The following is a 10,757-nucleotide window of genomic DNA, read 5'->3' as shown; positions in this document are numbered from 1 at the left end:
CAAAGGATGCAATTGTTATTTTAACTTGACAGAATTCTAATATATTTATATGATAGTAAAAATCATCTACTACAAAATTAATTTAATTATTATCCAGACATGAAGTGGGGCTACAAAGATCGAGCGATGGCATATTGCCAAGACTTGGAATACTATATAAATACAATGCATCCAACAAACAATTAGAGGCTCTTTATATAAGTTGACTGCTAATCAACTACAGTGGCTGATCCAGAAATTCCCAAGGGGGGGTGGAATTAAAATAAAAAAATGAAACTCCATGAGAGAAAAAATTACATGTAGCACTACACTTTTGATCATGCACTGCAGCAATCAAGTTTACTGTTAACTTCAAACATGATCATGTATTTACACTTGAGTTGACAATGACTTGTTAAAAATTAACTGCATGCATGACTGCTTGATTGTTGGAGCATAGGACTTCAGTATACTTCAGGTTACTACATGTGTTTGTGCAGCTGTGACTAAGTGTCCTCAGTTCATGTCATTGTGTCATGGGAAAGTGGAAAAAAAGAAAAAGCAGCAATAGTACTAAAGACATCAGGTCATTATTTACCAGTCAAGCTCAACACCAGTACAAGGTGTAATAATAATAGTTACGAAATGATTATTATAGTCAATGTTCTTCACAGGCCCATGATTCAGAGTGCATTCATCTCAGTCTACTATTAATAATGACTTATCTAGTACCAGTAACTCACTGTCACAAGAGTTTCCACATGACAGTTTACAAGATGAAGATATCAGTATTGGTACCAGTATACCTCAGAGTCTCCAGCAACATAGGAATACAGGAGACAGTACATCCCAAATTCCCCAACAAGATACCAGTGAGGATGATCTTGGTACACCTATGATCACGGGGTGATAATGATGTCATTACTGATCAGGAAATGGCACAATGTTCCAACTCATGTGAGGAAAATTCAAGCAGTGTAGTTGTTCCACCTTGCCACAATCATCCATTAAACCTAATAGAGGGTAGCAATTCAAAAAACCAGAGTGCTAACAGAGTCTGAAAAGTACAAACTTCTTACTACATCAACGAATGAAAAAATTCCACACAATCAAACTCAAGCTTGGATTACAGATATTTTCCTTATAAAAGGGGTAGTCAACAGCGAAAGATATCCTTTCAAAGGAAATGGTTGGAACAGCACACATGGCTTTCTATGGTGGAAGTGTGGAGAAAGGAGGTTGGTGCTTACCGTGCATAATTTTCTTAACAGATAGTGAGAAGGCACAGCTCAAGAGTTTTGTTAACACCCCTTTTGTCAATTACAACAAATCCACCGAGATTCTTGCTAGACACTGCAAAAATGTTTATCACTTGCATGCAGTTCAGAGATCGTACACCTTCAAAGCTAGCTATTCCAATCAGAAATCAGAATTGACAGTAGACTCACAGATACTAATCAGAAAAATTTTTTGTTCAATTCTGAAAATTTTACCTGTCTTAGTAGAAGCAGTTTTAACTTGTGCCAGGCAGAAAGAAAGTGGCCCTGCAAGGACATAAACAAGACAAGACAGATTTCTCCAAGCCTCCATGTTTCAATGAAGGTAATTTCATAGCTATTTTAAGACTGCTTGCCAAAACAAACAGCACTTTGCAGGCGCATCTAGTTTCTTGTCCAAAAAAATGCAAAGTATATTAGCAAAACAATCCAAAATGAGATCCTAGAAATAGCTGCCACACAAATTCGTCAATTTTATTGAGATTGCTTGATGATTTGTCCTCACCTTTCAGTGATAGCAGATGAAGTAACTTCTCATGGTAAAGAGATTTTATCAGTTTGCTTGCGTTTTCTGGAAGTTAGGACTAACATTGAATTCGTTGCCAAGAAACACGAGGGGTCCTCTGGTATTTTCACTTCTTAGAAAGAATCACAGGGGGGAAAGATAGCTGAGGGTATCCTAAAGGTACTTGAATGTCATGAAATCGATGTAACAAAATGTCCGTGGGCAAGCATATGACACTACAGCCTCTATGAGAATTTCTTCAAAATCAGGTGTACAAGCCATATTCAGAAATTTGCTCTGATGCGATTTACCAAGGATGTGTATTTATATAGCTTAACATTGTAATATGCAACTCCTCAAAAATTTCATCTATTAGAAATATGATAGACAGCTACCATCAAGCATTTTTGTTCTTTGATAACTCCCAAAGCGCCAACGATTTCTTGAAATGGTAATCAACATGTTTTTGTCCTAATCCTGCAAAGAAGTTAAATAAATGGCCTATGCAAAACCAGATGGATTGAATGACATACCACTTTTACAGCTATTTTTGAATTGTATCCATATCTTTTTCAAACTTGGAATGAAATATGCCATCCAAGTGATGAGGAACAGTTATATCCAGAAGTAATCATTGGAACTGGGATTCTGAGTCTCGCAGTTATGCAAATGGACTTCGACACACTTTCTGTAAATTTGAGCACATAGTCGTAGGGTTTTTCTTGATTGCAAAAGAACGTTTGGAACCAATTCGTCCAATTGCTGAATGCCTTCAAGGAAGACTACAGGAAGTTTACTTTGGCTTTAAAAAGGTTGATGAAGTAAAAGAGGCCTACAAGAGAATGGGGGGAAGATGTATCTACTCAGCACAATTCTGTTTATTCTAAAGCTCTCAAGCTGGCAGATGACATAGGGAGTAATGAGGACATGCCACACATACTGAAGGGAAGACAAACAATGAGATCAAATCCTGATGTCATCTCCAAAGGATTACTGGAAAATAACAGTTACAATTCCCTTCCTTGACTCAATTGTTTCTGAGTTAGAGTGTAGATTTGCACCAGAAAAAACGGGCACATTGTGAAACTTTTGCTCCTTAATTCCTGAAAATATCACTAAAAAGGATGAAAGTGATATTAGTGACACAGCTGATCTCCTAGCTTCAAAATGGACCCCCATCATTGATGGCCATCAACCAGATAACTTTGAAAGTGAACTTAGACGATGGAAAGTACACTGTGAAAGTATCAAAGAACCAAGATCAGTAACGAGTCTACTTAAATTAGATGCTGATTCCATTTTTTATCCAAATGTCAAGGAGCTTTTATGTATCCTGGCAGTTCTTCCAATCGGTAGTACAGAAGCAGAAAGATCATTTTGTGTTTAAGACAGATTCAACACATGGTTGCGAACAAACAATGACTTCTGACAGACTTGGCAATTTAGGTGTAATAGGGATGCAAGGATTAATTATGAAATAAGTATAGAAAAATGTTGTGAACAATTTAAATTAAGAAACCCTAGAAAAATGACTTGTGATTCAGTTTTTTCGATTGATTATTATTGGCTTTATTAAAATTATTTATATTAAGTAATTCATGAGAAAAGGGGGTGGAAATCCACCTTACCCACCCCCCCTGGATCAGCCTTGAACTAATATACTTATTGACACAATGAAGCTTACTTTCATCGTTCTCCTTCTTGGTGCAGTCAACACACAAGCATTGAAGATCTCACCTGCAACTCAGATCTCAATGTTTATGCTCTTCCAGTTGGTCAAGGTGATAGCACTATTATCCAATGTCCATCACAGTATGGAGGATACATAACAGTTTGTAGACAGTGGCTCTTGTAAATCAGACCAATTATATGACTGCACAAGATGTTGCTAATTTTTCTAAATGGGCAACAAACGATTGAAAAAAATTTTCCTCCAGTCATCCTGATAAAGATCATATCAACTATATTGATACAATATTGCAAGGTAGAAACCCTTATCCACCTATCTACTATTCTTGTCCATGGAATGCGAACACTTATGGAAATATATTAAAACACCAGGTCTCACTTTTAATCAAATTGGCGGTCCAAAGTTTGTGTGGTACAACTGGTATGTATGCATGTCCTCAATATACAATATGTCAAAACAATGCAAGAGTCAATGTTTTAGCATCAGGATTAGATGGATGCACAGGCAATAAAAATGGAGATAGTTTGATTTTACAGGTGGAGTACAGTGGAAAGACTGTTTATTTACCAGGAGATTTTTGAGGTAATCAGGGTTTTATTCAAAATTTTATCAATTGTGCAGGGAGTCTTCAGTCAGAAATATACCGACTTGCTCATCATGGTGCATACAATGGTCAAGCTAATACAGCTCCTGTCTTGGACAGGATACAACCAGTATATGCTTTTTCAAGTAGTGGTCTCAAAAACAACTACAAACATCCTAGATGTGAGGTCTATGATCACTTGAAACTTTATGATCCTCGTTTGATAAGAAACACTGTTCCTCATTACTACACATGCAATTACAACAGACCGTGGCAGAAAACTGATATTTCTGAAGGTGTTTTACGTGACAACAGTCATTGATCCAAACCACAACAACTGCCTATAATTATGTCCTTCTCTTCTCTTTCAACACTGTTAACATTCTAGCACCTAGAGTTTCTCTGTTTAACAGTTTTCCAGTCCCAGGTCTGTTCACACCACAAAGTGGCTTTTAAGTATTTTCTAGAGGATGATGATGACTGTGGTGATACCAATGTGACATACACAAAAGTTTGAATTGATAACCCCTTTTGATTTATAGTAACAATCAATATTTGTAGTCCATTCATTTTCAGTCGATAGTATTCTTTTGTATATTTTTGTACCCAATTTATCATTGTAGTAATAGATCAGTGACATTGTTTTGTTTTCAAAAATTTTTTTTTAAAAATTATAATTATAGTGTGACATTCTGTTTGATCTTATTGGATACTTTATTGTTAATAGCTTCATGGAAAACACTGATTTAAAGGAGTTTTGTATATAATAAACATTGTTGACTACATCTGTGAGCATTAGGCTTAAAGGTGTAGGAAAATGGGATATACATCAATCTTTTTAACTTATATATTGTAGTACAAGTTTCCACACTTACTGGGATATCTTTCAGATTAAAATGAGAACATAAGTTTAACATAATAATCTCATGTGTGTTAGCTGTGATCACGTCAATATTATGTGTGAACATATAATGTTATAATATATAGGCAGAAGTTACACAACTTGTTTACTAGGGAGATATTCCATTCCATTTGGTTTAGTGGAAACCATATTACAAGACTGGTTTTTGGTATCTTAAAAAGCAGATTTGAACTAAATTTCTATAGATTTCATAATTCATTTAGTCTTTGTATTATGACTATCTATGTTAATATTATCAACATAATAACTTCAGTTATGACGAATTATTACAAATATTAATAGCCCACAATAGCTTATTTAATAGTAACATAATTGTGATGATGTCATAGGTTATTGTTAAATTTATTCTGTTGGTTTAAGATCAATAGATATCTATTATAATAAAGTGTATTATAATTAGTATTATTATAATAATAATGTTTTATACTATAGTCAAATCTATGCTAGTAGAACTAGTTGATGAAATGACTCAAGTGGGATACTAGTAATTATTATGATTTTTTTCATAAAATTTCAACTTTTGTTTATAGGAAGTTAGGGACTTTTGAGAGAACTGACTGCTATAATAGAGACTACTACAACAGAAATTATTAATTTTATTTTAATAACAAACATTGCAAAGTCATTTAAACTTAGGAATTAGCCATCCCATAATTTTATGAGTGTTGTATCTCACTACAAAAAGTAGCTAAGTTTATGCTAGAAATGGAATTGACTTATAAATATAGCTAACAGTGTCATGTAATTAGAAAATGTATAATTAGATACACTAAGCAATCTGTGTGGTACTATTCTAACATTACACTTCATTTCAGATTAATACTATCACATTAAATGCTTAGTGTATTAGCATATCTTAGCACATAGCTGTATATGGAATTGAATGTAAATTATACTATATGATATGAATCATTAATATTGTACAGTGTTATAAGCAATTGAAATCATTATAGTCTAACAACTAATGAACTACTAATATGAGGAAACCATTATGAAGTATATACATTGTAGATGTGTTTACTTTCCTGATTTTATAATACATGATGGAATAGCAAACTACTACGTTAAAATGATGCCAAGTATTTGCAATGTTAGCTATGAGTGATATTATGATAAGAAACAAAAGTTATTATAAGTATACATTCTTCAAAGATAGTGATGATATTGTGTAGATTGTGACAGGTTAGTGTCCTCTATGACTGAATAAGTGAACATGTTATAAAAATCTGTCAAACTAGAAATAATATTCGAACCTATTAATAGTTTAACTATGTATAAAGGCCATAAATAACTAACTATGTATAAATGCCATTATTAAAACTAACTATGTATAAAGGCCATTAATAACTAACTATGTATAAAGGCTATTAATAACTAATTATGTATAAAGGCCATTAATAGTTTAATTATGTATAAAGGCCTTAATAACTAACTGTGTATAAGGCCAATTACATTACTTGATAGAACATATAATTATATTCAGAGGCAGCAGGGCATGTTTTGGAGAAAGGAATATAGTCTTTAATTGATTTTTTTTTTTACATACTTCGTATTGTATCCTAAAGTTACCAAATAATCTCTTATCTAACTCATCAATTCTATAGCCATCCCAACACAATATAGTAATAAACAGCTGGTCAGTAAAGTCAGACATATTATTGTCTAGTTCATCCCTTATCACTGTCTATGTGATAGACAGTGATATAGGAGTATGAACCACTAAGCATTGATGTCAACAATGATATCATGACACCATGCAATCTAAATATGATGTAAGCAACTAGACAGTGAATCATAATAACTAATGACACAATCTACAATAACTAATGACATATATAGTCTTGAAACTTTGTAGTGGTAGTGAATTACTCAAAATGTGCAAAAATGTTATCAATATTGTATATAAACTCACTATATGGACTTCAAGTCATATATAGTCTAGTACAATAATTTACTATCATTACACTCTTTGTCTCCTAGTGACATATAAAATCTTACTATGTATAACATTCTCTTTTTTAGACAATGATATTATAGTATATATAATAGATAGCTCAAGACATTGAGATCATTAATGATTTAATAAAGTTTCATTATATATTGTGGTGTCCTGGTTTACTTACCTGAAACCTAACAGTTAAAATAAAATTATAATTTTTTGTGCTATAAAAGCAAAACTGTAGCTTATCAGGATCATTTAGCTCCACTTATAGAACTAGAAGAAAGATTATTGAAGACTAATCACAACTCCTATACAAATACAATGAAAGAGAAGCAATTAATTTTTCATAGCTCTCTTTTCAGTGCTGCCAATGCCCTGTCTTGGAGCCTCCCACCTCAACCAATTACGGTTAAATATCTTTGCTCTTTCAGTAGTCAAGGAGACTGCACTATTATCCAGTGTCCCAAGAGGATATGTGGGACAAGTGGTGACTCTGTTGATTGTGGTTCTGGCAAGACAACAAATTACATGTCTGCAACAAGATGTAGAGCTGCCACATTAAAAACCGTATCCAATTGAAATGATATTCCTTCGTCATCCAGACCAAAGATCATATAAACTATATTGATCCTATAGTTATTGCTCAAAAACCAATATCCAACTGTTTATACCATTCGTGTCCATGGGGACTTCATCCACATATGGTAGATATGGTGACAAAACCACCACATCAACAAGTTTCCAATTGTTTGCGGCAGTCAATGTCCTCAAATACCAACAATAGGCAAAATGCAGCGAGGGTCACTGTTTTGGCATCAGGTCAAGCTAATTGTGCATCAACGTAAATGGAGATAGCTTGTGCTGAAAGTAAGTACAGTGGAAAAGACAGTATACTTACCAGGAGATTTTGAAGGAGATTCGACCTTTCATTAATATTTCCTCAAGTGTGCAGGCGGCACCCTCATGAAATTCTGATGTATATCGCTCTCTCTCATACACGGTGCTTACAATGGAAAAGCTAAACACACAATGTGCTAGATGAAATAAAGCCATTATATGCTGTTTTCAAGCAGTGGTCTCAAGAACAATTATGACATCCTAAATGTGATGTTTTATGATTACTTGAAAACACAATCTCAATTTGTTAAAGGCATAGTGGCTAGCATACCTACACCTGCCGTGGTAATACAAAAAAAAAAAAATATGGGAGAACAGGACTATTACTGATGGTGCTTTTGTAAAGCAAAACATACTACACTGGTACTACAATAAATCAAAGGCACAGAACAGTGTGGTCCAATTCAGTTTACAGAATAGTGTTACACCTACAATCAACAATACTCAGTACATTTATTTACTTCACGAGCAAAGCACGGCGGCGGCCATAAGGTTTAAATTCGACTTTCAAGATTGGTGCATTGGGGGATCTGACAAAATTGAAGAAGACAATGGACGTGGTTACTGGTCTAAGCTCACAGAGTACCATGCAACTTTTTGAAGTGTAGTGGACAAAAATATGTACAACGGATAAGCCTTTTTTTCTCTTTCAATTTAAACAATGCATACATGTACGTTCTTTGATGATCACATATTAATTATTGAATTTGATTAAATTTGTGATTTAATTTGCGATAAAAATAATAAACTAACTACTTATCTTCAAGGAAGTTGTTATAGCATGCCAGACAAGTTAACACTTACTATTATTATAAGCTATTAATTGTATACTATTGGTAACTGACCTCATAGTAAATAATTTAATAATACTTTCAGTTGCTCCATATTTTAAGTTCAACTTCAATTACAATCAGAAAAAGGTGTTGTCAAATTTGGAGATTTTGGTATTGCTAATGAATCTTATTAACGATTATTATGTATGTGATTATCAGTAACTAAAACTTAAAACAAAAACTACATTTTAAGAGTCAAAAATAAAAATGGTCGCTTTTAAGCAAACTAAAACAATCACTAGTTAATAATTATATTTGCTTTTATTATTATAATTTAATAAATCTTCACACAATCTTTGAGATCAATTCATTCCTTCCTAAACCAAAAATTAGTGAATGTTATAATGTTCCGTTGTTTATCATCTTCTGATGTACTACTTGAAATCAGATTATGTCTTTGAGTTGTAATGAGTATGAAATCTATAAATCTTATAATTCCTCTTCTCTTCTTCCCCACATCTTTATCAATAATCTCAACACTCTATATAACTAATATTTCATAATAAAACAACTGCTTACTGTAAATCCTCACTCCAGAGACATCTATTGATGACTGTTTCTTACTTTTACTTGAATCTCTATCACTTCATCACATTTTTTTATTCAAACTATTTAAACAAAATTTTTAGTAGACTATATATATTATATATATATATATATATATACATATACGTCAAAATTTTGCAGCAAAAAGTGGTCTGAGGAGCCTTTTTGTCATTATGGGACCGTTTTACCAGACAAAAGCAATCTGTGGAAGGATCAATTTTGGCTTGCCAAAAATGGTTCTAGGACCATTTTTGGAAAGGGACACTTTTTGCCATGACATTTCCAATCACTATATTACAGACACTGGCAATCTCTTTCTTCATGTATTATAATATATATAGATTCAACAATACTTACCAGAACGTCTATTAATCTGGCCTTCCTTGTTTTTCATGGTAAGCTTGCTCTTGTATTGACAACCTCTTGTTTGTGGCGATGAGCACATGCAACCACGTGTGGCAATTGTCTGTATATTCCAGGTTATTCCCGTGTTATGCTACAAAAATGGCTGCTGGTGTGGCAGGTTAGTGTCATTCGTGACTGAAAAAGAAGCCGAGAAATAAAAAGAAGGAGACAAGAACAATGGGAGAAAGTTAGAAAGCCAGGAGATCCTCTAGGTACAACAGTACATAAACTTCATATAGAGTAATGATAGTATTTAGAGTGTTGTATTGGTTGCTATGGCAGTTAAGTCACGTGATCTTTTACAGAACATCCACAAGAAGTGGCTTATGATCCTCGTTCATTATATGAACGTTTAAAAGAACAAAAAGACAGAAAACATAGAAGAATACGAGAGGAACAATTCAAGTTTAGTAAGTATGTCCATTACTGCTTGTTGCTATGCATCCATTTTTCTATCTGAGTATGTCCATTTTTCTATTCATTTGTCCCTTAGAAACATGATTTATAAAGGTCTTGATGACGATGAGGCGGGTTTCTCAATTTAGTAGCTTACCAACAAGCTAATCGTGATGCAGAGTTATTGCAGTTAGAGAGAGAAGAGATCAGCACTTTCAGAGTATCCTAATGGATGGATGGATGAATGGATGGATGGATGGGATGGATTGGATAGTTGGATGAATGGATGTAACAAACTACATGGATCAATGGAAATGGATTGATAACCAGATAATAAAAATAATTTTTTATTCTATTGTTTTTCCCTTAATATCTTAGGAAGCTGTTGCACAATTGAATGAGATAGAGTTTAGAGAAATCGAAGTCTTCTCATCCAACACTTGTATCTCCTACCAGAACATCTTTTACTAAACCACAAGTAAATCACAGTTTATCACTATAGCAGGTTGCTATTAAAAGAAAAAAGGTAATGAACGAGCTCTCCATTTTACTAATTAATATATTATTGTTATTATTATTGATGGAAGATTGGGTTGATTGATAATTCAATTTTAATAATTAAATTGTTTAATTATTTAGGAGTTCTAGCGAAACTAGTACAGAGAACACACCCACATCAGACGAGAGTACTACCCTCTCTGAAAGAAACCTAAGACATTAGATGACCTAAATCCTCCCCTCCTAAAGCACTACTACATCTAAACCCACGTCAGATAATTCTG

This window comes from Gigantopelta aegis, unplaced genomic scaffold, assembly GCF_016097555.1.
Source record: "Gigantopelta aegis isolate Gae_Host unplaced genomic scaffold, Gae_host_genome ctg1965_pilon_pilon:::debris, whole genome shotgun sequence".
Lineage (NCBI taxonomy): Eukaryota > Metazoa > Mollusca > Gastropoda > Neomphalida > Peltospiridae > Gigantopelta > Gigantopelta aegis.
This window is presented reverse-complemented; position numbering follows the sequence as displayed.